At 38.0% G+C, this 21,250-nt stretch overlaps 1 pseudogene; it reads right to left on the bottom strand.

Annotated features, from left to right (window-relative positions):
- Nucleotides 1-20,114: 20,114 nt before the first annotated feature.
- On the bottom strand, nt 20,115-21,031 carry LOC118639582 (annotated as a pseudogene).
- Nucleotides 21,032-21,250: the final 219 nt, after the last annotated feature.

Raw genomic sequence — 21,250 nt, 5'->3', positions numbered from 1 at the left:
GTGTGTTAGATAAGCTTCATTCAGGCATGAGCTATAGTGCTGTTGGCCATGAGATCATTGTTAATGACTTGACAATATGTATTAAATAAGGTGTCTTTAAAAAAAGAAACACACAAAACAAGATTATGTATTGATTGATTGACAAAAATGTGACCAAACACTCACAAGAACCCAATTCTGTATTTCGCCTAGGGACTGTGGTTCAGTATTTGCTAATTCAAATTTGCAGCAACTTTATAGAATATAAAGTACCATGAATAATGTGAACTGATGTAATACTGGGGGCAGGTCAAAGAAACACATTGGATACTGTAAAGTTTCTCGCTGAGGAAAAAAGAGAAATGGAGCCGCAAAAGTGGGCAAGAAAGTTATATTGGAACATGCCCGGTTGAGGTTCCCTGGTCCAAGGGTTGGGGCCAGGGAAGTCGCCCTGTTATATCCGCCCAGGAAAGTTTTGTAGGGGAGGTTGAGGAACAAAGAGAGGAGGTACTTGATTGGTCTAAGGGTAAGGTGGGGGTAATTCTGCATAACAAAGAGGGGAGGTATTTGATTAGTGGTTTTGATTTCTCCTTGGCCATCTCTTTCCCGGAAGTCATGTGATTCCTTGGAGCCCGCCAACCTTACAGACACTACTGTTTCTCATCTTGTAAGCTCAAATCCTTAGTTTTCTTAAGAGCACACTGGCAAATTCTAGTCTGTAGAGTGCTATCCTAGTTTTTGTGAAGTAATTATTCTACTTGTATGAGAAATTGGCAGGCATTCCATTTATTTAAACATTCTGCTTAACTACTAATTTTGGAATTATGCTCCTTGATTTTATAGATATATGTTGTATAAAAATTTCCTGCATTTTTCTTAAATATAATTCTAGTAAAGAATGATTTACATACCTGGAAATATCACCTTCCTACTTTGGCTTAATGTAGTGATTTGTTTGCTTTCACACCTTTTAAGATCATTTCTTGCCCAGAGCCTGACTCCTGGGGCTGGAATTAGAACCAGGTTTGTGGCTTATAAGGAAAATTCTAGAAAGTCTGTCTGAACAAATATAGTTCTTGAAAGAGAACAGGCCATAGACTGGGGAATTAAGTGGTGGTGGAGGAACCAGAGAGATAAAGAAATAGATCAGGGAAACTGAAATCTAACCATGGGCTAGGACAGATGTGGTGCCAGAAAGGTGAAACTGAGGACAGCAGGGAAGAAGTAGCTAAGAGGGTGAATGAAGGTTAGGGTACAGATCAACAGTAGACTACACATCTGCTTACTCTAGGATCACTCCTCTTGGGCCTGGGACCCAAAAGTAGCAGGGAAGAGCTGGACCTCTCTAGATATTTTAATCATATTAGCATTAGTAACCAAGCATTTTATTATGCATCTGTTGTGTATGGAATATAAAACACAGACTTTACAGACCTTATTTTGGAGAATCAATCATCTCTTTGTGGAGGAAAAGACAAAGTGCACATAGGAAATTGTAGATAATAAGATAATACATTAATGAATATAGTGTCATCTAAAATTCAATATGTAAGTGCTGGGAAAGGAAATATCAAAATGCCTGCTCTTTTATTTTTGGTTGTTAAGAGTGGGAGCAATGTTCTTTTATTCAATATCATAAGTGGAAATGAAACTGAGTTTTTATTTTTATTTTATTTTATTTTTTTCCTTTTAAATGCATAGAATGTATTACACCAGTAGAAATTCTGAGTTTTTAAAATTTAATCTGTGTGCATATGTATTATCATGCTAATTCATACAACATTTGGGGATCCATTAGAAAACATTAAAGAATTTGGAAGAGAAACATAACCATCTTTTCTTCCTTCTTATCCATAGATAGTTGAAATAGTTGAAATAATATTAATAGTGTTTACCTTGAACCTCTCTGAAACTGTTTCTGAAAAACAAGTCCTAATATCTTTGTGTTGTAATAAGCCCCCAACCCTCCTACCTCCTTCAGAGGAATCAAATGGGAGGATTGAGGCTGAATGTCTCCTGTTGCAAATCGGGCAAAGGCTCTAGAAACTGGGTGAGCAATGTAGGGGTTAAGGGAAGCTGTAGCAGTAACTAAAACAGCTGGGAATGGGCCACATGGAGTAAGGAACAAAACAAGAGAAAAAGAGTAGAGTTTTTATACACAACAGATGCATAATAAAATGCAAGTACTACTGCATTGTTGCATATCAAAATCAGTCCAGATCTTTATCAGGATCTTTTTTTTATTTTTTTTTTATTTTCAGTTTCTTAAGTTTTCCTTTTTAAATTATAAATACTTTTTATTTTCATTACTCAGCACTGAAGTTAAAATAAGTAGGTAGTAAGGTCACAATGGGAAAAATGTATAGGAAATTTCAAACAGATTTCTGAACCTGTATGGACAAGCTAATTTTCTATGTTATCTGTGAGATGTCTTTTTTTTAATACATTTATACATCTGATATTCCTAAGAAGCAAGTATTTGATTGTGTTCGAGAACTATGATTTTGTTTCTATATGAATATATGGGAAGGATGCTATTGTAGTTGTTCAAATCTAAGATGTACATTTTTTTTCACATTTTAATATCTCTGAAATTAGGATGTATTTTACAATTCATGGACTATTGTAACTTAATTGGCATGATTTTTTTCTTAGTAAGTAAAACAACAGTATGTTTTATGTTTTACAATTGATGACATCTTATATTTGAGGAACTAGGCTATTACATAGGCGATTTCACAGATTAAGAGACATAACGATCTGACTTTTTTGTTTGTTTGTAAAAATGTGAGTAACTTTCTTGACATTGTCTAGATCAATCCACAAGGTGGTACATGCCTCTGTTTGAGGTGTTTAAAAATCTTATGTTTGAAATTTAAACTTTCAATTATGGTAGAAAATATAATGCCTTTCTTATTACAGATTTAGAGTATTTTTATTTTCCCTCTGCTTTTTATTTTAATTATAATTGCCTTAGAAAGTTGACCACTCTGTTCTTATGTCCACTATTATTTTTGCAGCAACCTGTTGCCTGTATTCTATATTCATAAAAGGAACTCTAGTATTATATAGTCATAGAGACATAGTGCTCAAGTGAACATCAGTACTGCACTCCTCCCCTTTCTTTAAAGGGGACACATGTCCAGAAAACAAGATTTTATTGTCATTACTATGTAAATGGTGACAGAAGTCTGTACCAGGAAAAACTCCTTAGTTTCTTTATGAATTCAAGTTTTGTTTATTCTTGTGATGGGGTAGATTATAATTTGCTGTCTTTGCCTCATAGGAATGCAGTTGTCTTGATTACAGTGTCTGGATATCAAAGGATGACTAAGTCTTCTTCCTTGTTCTAAAATGAAAAACTTGTGAAACAATAAAAAAACCCTTAACTTATTCATAGCTACTAATAGCTTTAATTAATTAAAAGCAGAAAATATTAGTTACACTAAATATGTACAACTTTGACATCAAAAAGTACCCTCAGATCTTTTTTTTTTTTATTAATTTTTGTTACAGATGATTCTCCTTTTTTCCCCCACTGATTCCCCCCTCCCCCTCCCCTCCCTGCCCCTTCCCCAGATTGTTGTCCATGTCCACTATTCATGCATACATGCGTATAAGTTCTGTGGTTCATCCCTCCCCCACCTCCCCTCTCCTTAGGGGATTGTCAGTCTGTACCCCGCTTCCGTGTCTCTGGGACTACCCCATTCCTCAAAATGTTATGTTCATTATATTCCACAAATAAGTGAGATCATATGAAATTTGTCTTTCTCTGTTTGGCTTGTTTCACTTAGGATGATACTTTCAAGGTCCCTCCATGTAGTCTCAAAGGATAAGAGATCTTTCTTTCTTACCGCTGCGTAGTACTCCATTGTGTATATGTACCACAGCTTTTTGATCCATTCGTCTACTGATGGGCACTTGGGCTGTTTCCAGATCTTAGCGATTGTAAATAGTGCTGCTACAAAGATGGGGGTACATATATTCTTTCTTATTGGTGTTTTATGCTTCTTAGGGTATATTCCTAGAAGTGGGATCACTGGGTCAAATGGAAGATCAATTTTTAATTTTTTGAGGTGACACCATATTGTTTTCCATAGTGGCTGCACCAGTCTGCATTCCCACTAGAGTCCCCTTTTCTCCACACCCTCGCCAACACTTGTTTGATGATTTGTTGATGGCGGCCATTCTGACAGGTGTGAGGTGATACCTCATTGTTGTTTTGATTTGCATCTCTCTGATGATTAGTGATGATGAGCATTTCTTCATATGTTTCTTAGCCATTTGTATGTCCTGTTTGGAGAGGTGTCTATTAAGTTCCTCTGCCCATTTTTTAATTGGGTTCTTTGTCTTCCTTTTGTGGAGTTGTATGAGCACTCTATATGTATTGGAAATTAACCCCTTATCTGATATATCATTGGCAATTATGCTCTCCCATACAGTGGGTAGCCTTTCCGTTTTGATGATTGTATCTTTCGCTGTGCAGAAGCTTTTGAGTTTGATGTAGTCCCATGTGTTCATTTTCTCCTTTGTTTCTCCCTCAGATCTTTAAAGGATTGTTCATTATCTTTATTTTGGGTTAAATGCATATAGCTGATAGGCCAGATAGTTTGGGGAAGTAAATATTTTTTCTTACTATCAACACAGAATTCAGAACTGTTCTCTGAAAAGCTGTCACTTTTACATAGGAAAATACAGTGATGTAAAGAAAACTGTTTTCTTCTTTACTTTGACTTAAAATATTTTATTTTATTTAGTGACTTCTCTTAGTCTCTGTTATTCTCCTTCATATATTCACTCTTATCTCCAGTATCGCACAATTTCTTTGACCCAGTTATTCTGAATAGACATGTGAAGAAGAGCAATAGGTTAGAGTTCTGATAGTGTAAAATAAGCATGATCAAACCAGAGTTAATTGATGTGTATTGAAATGATTGCAAGAAGCCATAACCAGCCCTCTCTTCAAGCCAGTTTAAGTCATCTTTATTTAAGCAGATTTAAAAACAATGTGTACAGAGGCTTCCTCTAGTGTTTTTAAGGGAATATACCAGGAACCACATGTACTGAATAAAAAACAAAATACTCAAGTTAATATGCATTGTATTTTAACACATTGGAATGAAGAGGAAGGTCAAAATGAACTCAGTGATGTAAATATAAATGAAATACTTTTGAAGGAGCCATGTGATTGGCTGGACTCAGGAAGTGGTAAATGTTTGGTAAATTTGGACTTAGGGAGTGTGGTTTGATTCTTGGTGTTAGCAAAGTGAAAAAAACAATTACAAAGAACCTCAGAAAATTTCAGGATATCAGTGAAAAGCTTTGGGTTGGTTGGAGGGGTGAGATTATAAAGAAATGGTATTGCCCGGCCAGTGTGGCTCAGTGGATTTAGTGTCCTCCCATGGACTGAGAGATCCCAGTTCAATTCCTGATTAGGGCACGTTGCCCTGGTTGTAGGCTCGCTCCCCAGTAGGGGGTTGATGTTTTTGTCTCTCTCTCCCTTCCTCTCTCTCTAAAAAATCAATAGAGACATATTTTAAAAAAAGAAATGGTATGTTAAGCACTCGTATCACAGTTTTTAGAGATAAATAGAGAATCTACCACAAATTCATAGAAATACTGTTTCCACCAAAAAAGCTGCCTTCCCCCCAACATATAATAACTGTGAAGTGTAAATGTGTAAATGTATTTGATAGTGAATGTTAATATATCATCAATTGGTTTTGAATTAAGAAATCAAAAATGGAAGGGAATAATGAAGAACTGACCCATGGAGGTATTTGATGTGTATGAAGTAGTCTTTGGGGTTAGCGGGTGTTTTTAAAGAAATTCAGAAAGATAACTAACATATCAAAACATGGCACCAAAAGGGTGGAAAGTATTTAAAAGTCTAATCACTAAATATCATGCAACAATTTTAATATTTCTCAAATGTTTAAGACTGTATTAAAAATAAATTACAAAGTTCTATGGCTTTAAGGCAGAGTCATTCAGAGAAGGGAAAAAAAAGCCCTTTGTAAAATATGGAAACCATCTTGAGTTAAACAAATGCCAGAAAAAATTATAATTGTAAAAATGAGATGTCGAGTATCGTTATTACAGTGGCTGTGTTGTTTCCAATAACAATTTGGCGTTTTATTTAGTCTGTAACAATCTACAATTGAAATATAAAATAAAGATTTTTCTTTTATTTCCCTCTGAAGTTCTGTGCCAAGCTAAGCAGAACTGAATGAAACATCTGTGGATGATTAAAACAAGCTTTCCTATGGGGTTTTGAATAGAAAGTAAACATGGATTTTATCCATAGTCAACAGCATTTACAAATGTAAAGGGAGGAAGCTACTGAGTTTTTGAAGAATGAGCTGTTAGAGAGGAAATAGAAGTACGGAACGGCAGATGGCGATAATTAGTTCCATACGGTGAAAGGCTTCTATTTTAAAAAAAAAAAAAAAAAAAAAAAAATGACAGTGAGCTGCTCTGGTTGGGTGATATTTTATTGAAACAATTTTTGTGTATTATTTCCTATCTTTGTCTTTCTGGAGTAGTCCTATCTCACAAAACCAGTCAAATATGACTAACACGTGATGTATTTTGTTGGGAGTCTATGTTTATGCTCATGAATGAGAACACCCTGAGTTAGGAGGTTATGCAGACTGGATACCCACTCATCTCTTCTACTTGGGATTTTCAATATTACCTGCTTAACTTTATTTTGGGTCAGTCATAGTTTCCTAACTTCTTAAGACTATGTTATTTAGTGCTTAAGAACCCTGGCTTTGGTGCCAGACTGTCTGGATTTGAATTCTGTTCCCCCCTCACCAGCTATGTGATCTTGGGGGAACTCCCTAACCTTTCTATGATTGTATTCTTATCTGCACAATGGAGATAGTTGTAATACCTGCCTTAGTATATTATATTATGCAACCTAATGGTGTAATTGTTGTAAGGATTAAAATGAATTAATATATGTAAAAACATTCACCAGAGTCACCTGGGCCCTACCATAGAGCTATTTAATCAAAATATCTATACTTTCTTGATCATATACCACTTATCAGTAAATAATTTTTGATCATTTATCTTTATTATAAACTTGCTCATATAGTTAATAATTTAGTCAAAGGAAAAATGGGGGCGGAGTGAACGGAAGCTACACAGACTGTCTCCCATAACCAAACTGGAATTACAACTATAACACAGACAAATTGACGGGAAAAAGCAACAGAAAAGCAGCTTGCGAAGACCATATAATGAGGGACACTGACTCCACCCTGGTAGGCATAGGAAGGTGCCAGACTGGGGCTGGGAGCCCACGGTCCGCAGCTCGGCAGCGGCCTTAGCTGGGAGCGGTGCCCTCGGGTTACACTCCTAGGCGGCTCCACAGTGCAGAGCCGGGACAGAGGCTAAAAAAGCCACAGCCACTCACCTTGGGCTCCGGCAGAGGGAGGGCAGACTGGGCTGGAACTGTGTCGGGACACTCGAGATTTGGAGGGCGCTCAGAGCTTTTGCTGAGTGGCAGCCCTGAAGAACGGTGGCCATATTGCTCCTCCCCAGGGCTCTGAGGAGAGGCAGCAGCCCCTCCCTCGGAGATCCAACCCCACCCTGTGGGCCATTGAAGTGCTAATTGAAGCTCATTAACAACCAGCATCTGCCCAACCCTCCGGAAATCCCCTTATGCTGAGCATCTGAGGGAGTTTTTCAATCAACTGACAACCCAAAACTCATCAAGTAACCTCGACTGCTAGCCTCCAGGCAAAAAGCTATAGGATAACAGTACCTTTCCTGGGCTAGCAACTTTAAGCAGGAAAGTAAGACTTGACAGTGATGTTTAACGTGGGTCCTCCCTTGCTCATCTAAACACAGGAGAGGGAGCCACAAACAGCAGAACACCAACACCCACAGGGAGAACCTGACAGGCTCCAAAGCCCACAGTGATAGCCAAAATGGTGAAACACAGAAACAGAAGCCAAATGAAAGAGCAAGAGACCTCCACCGAAGATGAGATCAATGTGGAGCAATTAGGCATGTTAACAGAGCTAGAATTCAGAGCCATGATCTTGAGGAAGCTGAACAGCATGAGTAAGGACATAGAGACACTGAAAATAAGCCAATTGGAAATTAAAAACCATCAAGAAAAGATAAAAAAAAATGACATATCAGAAATGAAAAACACATCGGAAGGTTTAAAAAGCAAAGTAGAGGAAGCTGAGGACCGGATCAGTGAATTAAAGACAGGGTAGAAAAAATTCAACCAATCAGAAAAACAAAAGGAAAAAACTATTAAAAAACAGGAAGACAGCTTAAGAGAACTGTGGGACAACTGGAAACGTAATAATATTCGCATCATAGGAGTCCCCGAAGAAGAAGAAAATGAGCAAGGGATAGAGAATATATTCAAAAAAATAGTGACAGAAAACTTCCCTAATTTGGTGAAGGAAGAAGGCATTCAAGTTCAAGAAGCACAGAGAGTCCCAAGTAAGAAGAACCCAAACAGGCCCACACCAAGACACATAGTAATTAAAATGCCACAAATTAAAGACAAAGAGAGAATCCTAAAAGCAGCAAGAGATAAGCAACAGGTTACTTACAAAGGAAACCCCATAAGGCTCTCAGCTGACTTCTCACAAGAAACACCACAGGCCAGAAGGGAATGGCATGAAGTAATCAAGGTCATGACAAACAAGGATCTGAATCCAGGACTACCCTACCCAGCAAGGCTATCATTCAAAATAGAAGGTCAAATAAAGAGCTTCCCAGATAAAAAAAGGCTAAGGGAATACATTAGCACCAAACCAACATTGCAAGAAATGTTAAAAGGACTGCTGTAATTAGCAGTAGAAATGGGAAGAAAAATAGAACCACACTAAACAAAAATGGCAATAAATAAGTACATATCAATAATCACCTTAAATGTAAATGGATTGAATGCGCCCACAAAAAGACACAGAGTAGCTGACTGGATAAGAAAGCATGACTCATCTATATGTTGTTTACAAGAGACCCACCTGTCAACAAAAGACTCACATAGGTTGAAAGTGAAGGGATGGAAAAAAATTTTCCAAGCAAATGGAAAGCAAAAAAAAGCTGGGGTAGCAGTTCTCATATCTGATAAAATAGATTTTAAAATGAAGACCATAACTAGAGACAAAGACGGCCTCTACATAATATTGAAAGGATCTATCCAACAGGAAGATATAACCTTGATAAACATATATGCACCCAATATAGGAGCACCAAAATATATTAAAAATCTTCTGGAGGACTTCCAAGGAGAAATCGACAACAATACAATCATAGCAGGGGACTTCAACACCCCATTGACAGCACTGGATAGATCCTCTAGGCAAAAAATTAGCAAGGAAACAGAGACTCTAAATGAAGCACTAGACCAAATGGATTTAATAGATATCTACAGAGAATTACACCCCAAAACTACAGAATACACATTCTTCTCAAGTGCACATGGGACATTCTCAAAGATAGACCACATGATAGGGCACAAACTAAATCTCTACAAGTTCAAGAAGATTGAAATCATATCAAGCATCTTCTCAGATCACAATGGCATGAAACTAGAAATCAATTGCAACAAGAACATGCAAAGACATTTCAACACATGGAGGCTAAATAGCATGTTATTAAACAATGAATGGGTCACCGAGGAGATCAAGGAAGAAATTAAAAACTTCCTGGAAACCAATGAAAATGAACACAACAACACAAAATCTATGGGATGCAGCGAAAGCAGTTCTGAGAGGGAAGTTCATAGCACTACAGGCCTACCTCAAAAAACAAGAAAAATTTCTAATTGACTGTCTAACCTCACAACTTAAAGAATTAGAAAGCAAACAAAAAGAAAACCACAGAGCAAGTAGAAGGAAGAAAATAGTAAAGATCAGAGCAGAAATAAATGACATAGAGACCAAAAAAACAATTCAAAGGATCAATGAAACAAAGAGCTGGTTTTTCGAAAAGATAAACAAGATTGATGGACCCTTAGCTAGACTCACCAAGAAACAAAGAGAGAGAACCCAAATACACAAAATCAGAAATGAAAGAGGAGAAGTAACAACCAACACCACGGAAATACAAAAGATCATTAACAACTACTATGAACAACTATATGGCAACAAATTCGACAATCTAAGCGAAATGGACAAATTTCTAGAAACACACAGTCTCCCAAAACTATTCCCGGAAGAGATAGCAAATTTGAACAGACCAATAACAACGAAGGAAATTGAAGAGGTAATCAAGACTCTCCCAGCAAACAAAAGCCCAGGCCCAGATGGCTTCACAGGGGAGTTTTACCGAACATTCAAAAAAGAACTAACACCCATTCTCCTCAAACTATTTCAAAAGATTCAAGAAGAAGGAAGACTTCCAAACACATTCTACGAGGCCAGCATAATTCTAATTCCAAAACCAGGAAAAGACACTACGAAGAAAGAAAACTACAGGCCAATATCCCTGATGAACATAGATGCCAAAATCCTGAACAAAATATTATCAAATCGGATCCAGAAATACATAAAAAAAAATTATTCACCATGACCAAGTGGGATTCATCCAGGGAGGCAAGGCTGGTACAATATTTGCAAATCAATAAATGTGATACACCACATAAATAAGATGAAGAATAAAAACCACATGATTATATCAATAGATGCTGAAAAAGCATTCGACGAAATCCAGCATCCATTTCTGATAAAAACGCTCAGCAATGTGGGAATAGAGGGATCATATCTTGACATCATAAAGGCCATATATGAAAGACCTACAGCCAACATCATACTCAATGGACAGAAACTAAAAACATTTCCATTAAGAACAGGAACAAGACAGGGATGTCCACTTTCGTCACTCTTATTTAACATTGTACTGGAAGTCTTAGCCACAGCAATCAGACATGAAGAAAAAATAAAAGGGATCCAAATTGGAAAGGAGGAAGTGAAACTGTCATTATTTGCAGATGACATGATATTATACATAGAAAACCCTAAAGACTCCATCAAAAATCTACTCGAGTTAATAAATGAATTTGGCAAAGTAGCAGGATACAAAATTAACGTCAAGAAATCGATGGCATTCTTGTACACCAATGATGAACTCACAGAAAGAGAAACTGAAAAAACAATCCCATTTACCATCGCGCCAAAAAAATTAAGATACCTAGGAATAAACTTAACCAAAGAAATAAAGGACCTATTTGCAGAAAACTACAGGTCATTGAAAAAAGAAATGGAGGAAGATATAAAAAAGTGGAAGCACATACCCGGTTCATGGATTGGAAGAATTAACATCATTAAAATGTCCATATTACCCAAAGCAATCTATAGATTCAATACAATCCCCATCAAAATACCAACGACATATTTCATAGAACTAGAACAAATACTTCAAAAGTTCATATGGAACCAAAAAAGACCCCGAATAGCCACAGCAATCTTGAAAAAGAAGGACAAAGTAGGTGGGATCACAATACCAGATATCAGGTTATATTACAAAGCGACTCTAACCAAAAGAGCTTGGTACTGGCACAAGAACAGGCATATAGACCAGTGGAACAGATCTGAAAACCCAGAAATGGACCCAAGGCAGTACGCTCAATTAATATTTGACAAAGGTGGCAAGAGCATACACTGGAGTAAAGACAGCCTCTTTAATAAATGGTGTTGGGAAAATTGGACAGCTACAAGCAAAAAAATGAAACTAGACCATCAACTTACACCATACACAAAAATAAACTCAAAATGGATAAAAGACTTAAATGTGACCCGTGAATCCATAAAAATTCTAGAAGAAAATGTAGGCAACAAAATTTCGGACATCATACGGAGCAGAATTTTTACTGATACATCACCTAAGGCAACAGAAACAAAGGAAAAAATGAACACATGGGACTACATCAAACTAAAAAGCTCTGCACAACAAAAGAAACAATCATCAAAATGGAAAGGCAACCCACTGTATGGGAGAACATCATTGCCAATGATGTATCAGATAAGGGGTTAATTTCCAATATATATAGAGTGCTCATACAACTCAACAAAAGGAAGACAAATAACCCAATTAAATAATGGGCAGAGGAGCTGATAAGATACCTCTCCAAACAGGACATACAAATGGCCAAGAGACATATGAAGGAATGGCGAGGGTGTGGAGAAAAGGGGACTCTAATACACTGCTGGTGGGAATGTAGACTGGTGCAGCCACTATGGAAAACAATATGGTGTTACCTCAAAAAATTAAAAATTGAACTTCCATTTGACCCAGTGATCCCACTTCTAGGAATTATACCCTAAGAAGCCTGAAACACCAATCAGGAAGAATATATGTACCCCCATGTTCATAGCAGCACTATTTACAATAGCTAAGATCTGGAAACAGCCCAAGTATCCATCAGTAGACGAATGGATAACAAAGCTGTGGTACATATACACAATGGAGTACTATGCAGCAGTAAGAAAGAAAGATCTCTTATCCTTTGAGACGACATGAAGGGACCTGGAAAGTATTATCCTAAGTGAAATAAGCTAAGCAGAAAAAGACAAATACCACATGATCTCACTTATATACGGAATATAATGAACATAACAGTCTGAGGAATACGGTAGACCCAGAAACATGGAAGTAGGGCACAGACTGACATCCCTCAGAAGAGGGGGTGTGGGGGAGAGATAAACCACAGAACTTATATGCATGTATGCATGACCAATGGACATGGACAACTAAGTCGGGGTTGGGGCAGGGGTGGGATGGAGAGGGGTGTGCCAATGGGGTAAAAAAGGTGAAATATCTGTAATAAAAAAATAAATAAATTTTAAAAAAAATAATAATTTATACATGCTGTTATATTACAGTATATTCTTTTTATAATATATTTAGATATTTTAAAAAATGAGAAATAAATAAATATAAAACATTGGAACATCTTTTTCTCATGTCTTAGTGAGTTAGGATTCAGAGGTCTCTGGTTTAAAATGCATTTGCTAAGTTAAACTAACCTGAAAAGAGTAGCCAAAATCTTCAGGAAACAACATAGTCCCAAGCTCTTTGGTCATCAGTTTCTCCATTTCCCGGGCATATGCCAAGGCCAAATGCCCAGTTCCCTGTATTTTTCATTTCAACAATATTTTTGTTTACTTCTATTTCTTTTTTCTTTGTACTTTTTTTTTTTTATCCTCACCCGAGGACATTTTTTGATATTTTTGTTCAGATAGAGTGGGAGGGAGAGAGAGAGAGAGAAACATCGATGTGAAAGGGACACATCGAGTGGTTGCCACCCACACAACCGAACCAGGGCCGGGGACAAACTGCAACCGAGGTACATGCCCTTAGCGGGGACCGAACCTGGGTCTCTTGAGACCGCAGGCCGATGCTCTAACCGCTGAGCCAAACTGGCCAGGGCTTCTTTGTACTTTTTTATATTGCCAACCAACTCACTGTTTGCAGTTGCAACCTTGACAGTATTCAAAATCCTCTGTTCTAAGCCACAAATGTCTGTAGCTTTCAAAACGAGAAAGGAAGCTCTTTATTTTTAATTGTTGGTAAAGGTTTACTCACTTCCACCTTATTTCAGTTTTCTTCCCCAACTGGCAGCAGTTGCAGCAGCTTTCTTAGTTCTGGGTCACTGGTGACTCTGCCTCAGTTACATTACATGAACATGCAGAGGTGTTAATCTTTTGTTCCCTCTTTCAGCCTTTCTCCAGCTTTATGATTATCCAAGGAGGTAACAGCTCTTAAGAACATACTCTGTCACCTTGAAATCAAGTGGGTTTAAGCTGAAAACTCAGGCAAGCTCTTTTTTTTTATCCTCACCCGAGGATATTTTTCCATTTTTTGTACAGATAGAGTGGGAGGGAGAGAGAGAGAAACATCGACGTGAAAGGACACATCGAGTGGCTGCCACCCACACGACCAACCAGGGCCGGGGACAAACTGCAACCGAAGTATGTGCCCTTAGCGGGAACCGAACCCGGGTCTCTCCGGACCGCAGGCCGATGTTCTAACCGCTGAGCCAAACTGGGCAGGGCTCAGGCAAGCTCTTAAAGATGTTTCTCTCAGCTATGAATAGTGAGGGAGAATTAGAACATGACAGTCCTTAGTTAAAATGATATTTAGATGATGAATTTCCCCCTGCAAAATGTGGGATGTTAATATTTTATTCAAACATGTAATTCATTGAGTGTGGAAAGTAGAGAGATTGCTACCTGGAGTAGGGGTAACATAGGATGACACTACAGAGAGATGACAGAAAGCCCAGAATAATAGCGATAATCATTTTCTACTTTCTGTCATGTTGTTTTTAGTATTCAGATTATGTCCTATAGTATGTTGTCATGATTCTAAGCAGCTGCTGTGATTCTGAGCAATGTTTAGAGCACACCTTAATATATAAGTGCCTTCAAACACATTAACATTGATTATACATAGTTATTGAAGCAAAGTATTTGATTTTTGTCCTTAGAATCATATCTTGTAATCAGGAGAACTTCATTTTTGAATTAAGGCAAGGATGTATTCTTTTTTTTTAATCCTCACTTGAGGACATTTTTGCATTTATCTTCAGATAGAGCAGGAGGGAGAGAGGGAGGAAGAGAGAGAGAGAGAAGCACTGATGCGAGAGACACATCGACATGTTGCCACCCACACGACCCCAACAGGGTCCGGGGACCAACTGCAACCAAGATACGTGCCCTTAGCAGAACTGAACCCAGGTCTCTCTGGTCCACAGGCTGATGCTCTAATTGGTAAGCCAAACCAGCCAGGGCTGCTTTTGGATTTTAATGCATATTCTTTTACACTGTTAATATGTTGAAGATAAAAAAATTTATTACCACCTTAATGACACCAACTTTGTGGTAAACATTCAGGAACAACAATATGGTCGTACACTTTGCTGTTTATCTAGAAAAATTTAGGAAGAGGGTTTTTACGTAATTTGAATACCCCATATGTACCGTACATTGATTAACAATTTATAAATAATTGAATACAATAAAATATACACAAATATATAAAGAATTCAATCTTTCACGGTTCTTGTAGGAACATGGTAACAGCATAGAATTAAATATCCTTACCACCCCTCCTAAAATTCATACAAGGAGAAAGCAACATAACATAGAGTCAAGAAGAAGGAAGGAGCCCTGGCCGGTTTGGTTCAGTGGTTAGAGCATTGGCCTGAGGTCCAGGGAGACCCGGGTTTGGTTCCTGCTAAGGGCATGTACCTTGGTTGCAGTTTGTCCCCGGTCCTGGTTGGTCGTGCAGGAGGCAGCCACTTGATGTGTCCCTTTCACGTCGATGTTTCTCTCTCTCTCCCTCCCCCTCTATCTGAACAAGAAATGGAAAAATATCCTCGAGTGAGGATGGAAAAAAAAAAAAAAAAAAAGAAGGGGACACTTGGCCTAGGTGATGAGGAGTTAGCCATTGAGGATCTATGGGAAGACCATTCCAGTCAGAGTCTATGGTAGTTGCAAAGGCCCTGGGTTAGAAATGAGATTGTGTACTGAAAGAACAGAAAGAAGACCTGTAGGGCTTGATCAAAATGAGAAATGAGGAGAATGTTAGGAGGTGAGGGTGGAAAAGGAGCCTGAAAACACAGGGCTTTGTGGGCCAAAGTAAGGAGTTTGGATATTAATACAATATAATAGACGGTCGTTGGAGCATTTTAAGCAGGAAAGTGACAGAGTTTGATTTACTGTTTAAAAGTCATGTTATTGGGACAATTGATGAAATTTGAATAAATTGTGAATGAAATTATATCAGTGTTAATTTCCTGATTTTGATAATTGTGCTCTGTTTATGTAAAAGAAAGTTTTTGTTTTTAGGAAATACATCTAGAAGTATTTTTTTAAAATATGTTTTAATTGATTTTTTAGAGAGAGAGGAAGGAAGAGAGAGATAGAAACATTGAAGTGAGAGAGAAATATTGATAGGCTGCCTTCTGCATGCCCTCTACTGGGGACTGAGCCCACAAGCCAGCTTGTGCCCTGACAGGGAATTGAACCAGGACCTTTCAGTCCATGGGAGGTTACTTGATCCACACTGGGCACCTAGAAGTATTTAAGGGTAAAAGGGTGAGTTGTCTCAAATGCTACAGGAAAAAAAATGTGTGTGGAGAGAGAGGAAAAGAATGATAAGCAAATGTGATAAATGTTAGTTCTTCTTGGGAATTTGGGGGAAAGGTACACAGAGATTCTTTGTTATATTCTTGTACCAGTCTTACACTTTTCTGTAAGTCTGAAATGATTTCAAAATAAAAACTAAGAAAGAACCCTGGCCGGTTTGGCTCAGTGGTTAGAATGTCAGCCTGTGGACCAAAGGGTTGTGGGTTTGTTTCCCAGTCGTGGGTTTGATCTCTGATCGGGGCCGTGCAGGAGACAACCAATTGAGGTGTCTCTTTCACAATGATGTTTCTCTCTCTCTTTCCCTTCTTCCTTTCCACCTTATCTAAAAATCAATGGAGTCCGGCTGGTGTGGTTCAGTGGTTGAGCACTGACCCATTCACCAAGAGGTTGTCAGTTCAATTCCTGGTCAGGACACATGCCCAGGTTGTGGGCCCAACCTCTCGTGGGGGGCATATAGGAGGCAGCCAATCGATGTTCTCTCTCATCGATGTTTTTATCTTTCTCTCCCTCTCATTTCCTCTTTCTCTCTAAATTCAATAAAGGAAAAAAAAAATTTTTAAAAAATCAATGGAAAAATTTCCTCAGGTAAGGATTAATAATAACAACAAAAGTAAAAAAGAAAAAAAAATTATACTGGCCTGTGTGAGGAATGGTTTATAGGCGAGCAAATGTGGGAGCAGGGAAACCAGTGAGGGAATGATTGCAATGGTCTAAGAGAACAATGACAGTGGCTTGGATTGAGGCAGTGGCAAAAAAAAAAAAACACCAAAAAAAACAAAACAAAAAAGTAAAGGAAAATGGCCAGATTCAAGATATATACTGTTGATTGGACTTGGTCATGAGTATATGTGGTTGGTGAAGGAAGGAAGGAATAATATATGAATTTAGGGTTTCTTGGCTTTGGTGATACCATTTTCTGAGCTGGCAAGACTGAAGTTGTTCAGACTACAGAAAAAGTCACCCTGATCATTTCAGGTTTTGGGTTACTAGAGTTGATGGTAATGGACCTTACAACCTGCTTTTTACAAAAATTTATTCCTTAATCTGACTAAACCAAAGGTTAAGTTTCTATAAAGATCATTAGTTTTTCTGTTTCTTTGGTGGCTTCTCTGTCTTTGAAATTATATAATATTTATTGCAATGAAATAAACATGTGAGTAGATTGGTGAAAATCTATCACCACATCTAGCTAAACAACTGAAATCAGTACCTCACTATTACTGAGAAATTAAGAAGATGATACAAGAGTACACAGAAAAACTTAAAAAAAATACATATTTGGACTATGAAAGTAATATGGGCTTGTAATAAATTCAAGCATTATGGAATTAAACAGTATAATTTTTTCTCTCTCCTAATTTTGTGTTTCAGGAAAAGCCTCCATTAGTAGTTGGATGTTCTCCTTCCAACTTCTATCCCTGTATACCAGCTCCCAACCCTCTTTACACATGTACATACATAACATAGTTGAGCTCTTTTTTTTTTTTTTTTTTTATAAGAATGAGAGTATATTACATATCTATTGCTATGGAACAAATTCCCCAAAATGTAGCAGCTTAAACAGCAAATATTTATAATCTCATAATTTCTGTGGGTCAGGAATCTGGATATGACTTACTAGCTGGATCCTCTGCTTTGAGGTTTCTTATGAGGCTGCACTAAAGGTACTGGCTGAGGCTGTGGTCTTATCTGAAGGCTCATTTGGGAAAGGATATGCTTCCAAGCTCATTCAATTGTGTTTTGGCAGGAGTCAGTAATTTGTGAGAATATTGGACTACAGTTAGACCTACCTTAGTTCTTTGCCACATGGGCCTTTCCATAGGGCAGCTCAACATAGCAGTTGGCTTTCATTACAGTAAGCAATAGGAGGCCACTCTCTCTTTATAATCTAATCTCAGATTGATATCCCATCACTTTCACCATATTCTATTCATTAGAAGTGAATCATTAAGTCCAATTCATGCTCAAGAGGAGAGGATGACACACAGGTGTGGCTACTATAGTATATATATATAGTTATGCAACTTAAGTTTTTCATTTAGTAATGCACTGTGAATATTGTTCTATGTTAATATAAATAGATATGCCTTAAGTTCTTATTGAGTTGTATTTCTTTGTATGGATGTGGCACAATTTATTTAACAATTACCCATTGGTTAAAATTATTTTTATTATTTTTATAGTGAACAACATATGTTTCTTTGACATTAGTGTAAACATTTTTGAAGACTATTTTTTTTTTTTTTTTTTAGTTTTTATGCTTATAACAAAATTGAGAAGAAAGTGCAGAGATTTCCCTTGTATCCTCCATCTCCACACATGCATAGCCTCCCCCCATTATCAAGATCCCTCACCAGAATGATACTTTTTTTTTTTTTTTACCAAGGATGAAACTACATATCAACACATAACCATAAGCATGCAAAGTCCATAGTTTATCTTAGTTTATTTTGTTGTACATTCAATGGTTTTGGACAAAAGTATAATGGCATATATCTACCATTATAATATCATACAGCATATTTTCACTGCATTAAAAATCTTTCCTGTTTTACCTATTCATCTCCTCACTCCTAGCAACCACTGATTTTTTTATTCTCTCCAGACTTTTGCCTTTCCAGAATGTTATATATTGGGAATCATGCAGTATGTAGCCTTTTCAGATGGGCTTCTTTCACTTAGCAGTATGCATTTACATTTCCTCTATGTCTTTTCATGGCTTGATAACTTTATTTTTAAAAAGTGCTAAATAGTATTTCATTGTTTAGATGTTCCACAGTTTATTTATCCATTCACCTACTGAAGGGCATCTTGATTGCTCCAAGTTTGGCAATTATGAATAAAGCTGCTACACACATTCATGTGCAGGTTTCTATATGGATGTATGTTTTTAACTCCTTTGGGTAAATATCAAGGAGTGTAATTGCTGGAATTTATGATAGGAGTAAATTTAATTTTGTAAGAAATTGCTACTGTCTTCCTAAGTGGCTGCACCATTTTGCATTCCCACCAGCAATGTCTGAGAGTTCTTATTGCTTCATATCCTCAGCAGCATTTGGTGGTGTCAGTGTTCTGGATTTTGGCCACACTAATAGGTGTATAGTGGTATTTGCATTGTTTTAATTTGCATTTCTCTAAGGACATATGATGTGGTGCATCTTTTCGTATGTTTATTTGCCATCTGTATATCTTTTTTTTTTTTTTTAATTCTCACCTGAAGATATGTTCTATTGCCTTTTAGAGAAAGGGAGAGAAAAACATCTATGTGAGAGAGAAGCATTGATTGGTTGGTTGCCTCCCATATGCCCCCTGACTAGGAATCAAACCCAAAACATAGGTATGTGTCCTGTATGGGAATAGAACCCATAACCTTTTGATATATAGGATGACACTCCGACCAACTGAGCCATCCGACCAGAGTGCCATCTGTATGTCTTTTTTGGTTAGGCATATATTAAGTTAGGTCTTTGGCCCATTTTTAAATCAAATTCTGTTTTCTTATTGTTGACTTTTGAGTTCTTTCTGTATTTTGCGCAACAGTCCTTTATCAGATATGTCTTTTGCAAATATTTTCTCTTAGTATATGGCTTGACTTCTCATTTTCTTGATATTATTTTTTGCAGAGCAGAAGTTTTAAATTTTAATGAAGTCCAGTTTATCAATTATTTCTTTCATGGATCATATCTTTGACTAAAAAGTCATTGCCATACCCAAAATGATACATTTGGAGTTAAATTTATGTGAAGAGTGTAAGGCCTGCATCTAGATTTGTTTTTGCATGTGGATATCCAGTTGTTCCAGCACTGTTCATGTAAAAGACCATCTTTACTCCATTGTACTTCCTTTCCAATTTTGTCACAGAGCCATTAACTATATTTATGGAGATATAATTCTGGGCTCTCTATTTTGTTACATTGATCTATTTGCCTATTCTTTTTTTGTTTTTGTTTTTTTAAAGACCCAAAGATAGAATTTATTAGGGGCCCAGTCATCCTCTGGAAGTCAGAGGGTGTTGAAGTATAAGGGGAATATGGCAGGAACAGGGCTCATCAAAGTGCAGAAGTCAGAAACTGACTCTGTAACCTGGCGCACCCAATGCAGGTACGGGGAGTTTCCCTGCTCCACAGGCAATGAAATCACCTCAGCCGTTTCTTAAGGGTGCACAGAGCAAACAAAACCTGTCAGAACTGAAACCAAGGAGCTTTGGGTTTTATTCATCATCAGCACCTCACTGTCCTCCTTAATCTTTCCTTTCCACTCATAGATGCATGTAATCTGAGGGATGAGATTGATGCAGGCTGACAGGCGCTTCTCCACCACAGTCCTGGCGATCTCCTTGGCAACCATCTCATTGGGGCAGGTGACAAAGGCTGCAGAGACTGAGCCAGGAGTCTGAGGCCAGCAAGGGCTGGGTTGGGGGGCTTCCTGAAGCCATGGACAGCAGGGCTCGGGATAGCAACAGAAGGTGGGAGGCCACATACAGCAGCGCCAGCATCCAAAGAAATGACAGGAGTAGAGCGGCCTGAGAGCAGGTGGTGAATTCGGTATCTCCCCACAAATACCCCAGGCAACTGCACCCCAGAAACCCTTCTCTTGGACAGACACTAGGCTTCTGCCCTCTTGCTTCTGCACCCTGAAGGAAAAGGTCCTTGAAATTGGGAGAGAAACGTCAAAAACTATGGCAAAGGCTCGGTTTGTAATCTCTCCACAGGGGCCAACCTCTGGGGTTTTGGGTGCGGGTGGTGGCCGAGGCTGGTCACTCACCCCTCCCAGCAGGATTGCAGGAGCTGCACCCCTCTCATGCAAACTATTCTGGCGGAGGAGAGTTGACTATCAAAGGCCACTGGTAGTACCTAGAAAAGACCCCAAACCCAGGAAGAATGGCCTCTTCTTACCTGGGTGGCTGTCACGTAGTAAGAAAACAACCTATTTGCCTATTCTTGAAATATTTTTTTCTTTATTGATTTTTTTTTAGAGAGAGAGGAAGGGGGAAGAGAGAGAGCGAGAGCGAGAAAGACATCAATGAGAGAGAACATTGATTGGCTGCCTCCTGCATGCCCCCACGGGGATTGGGCCCACAACCGGGGCATGTGCACTCTTTATGATAGGAATCCAACAGGAGACCTCTTGGTGCATGG

The sequence above is a fragment of the Molossus molossus genome, unplaced genomic scaffold (genome assembly GCF_014108415.1).
Source record: "Molossus molossus isolate mMolMol1 unplaced genomic scaffold, mMolMol1.p scaffold_m16_p_21, whole genome shotgun sequence".
In the NCBI taxonomy this organism is placed as follows: Eukaryota; Metazoa; Chordata; class Mammalia; order Chiroptera; family Molossidae; genus Molossus; species Molossus molossus.
The sequence above is the reverse complement of the archived record's forward strand: the minus strand, read 5'-3'. Positions and strand labels throughout refer to the sequence as shown.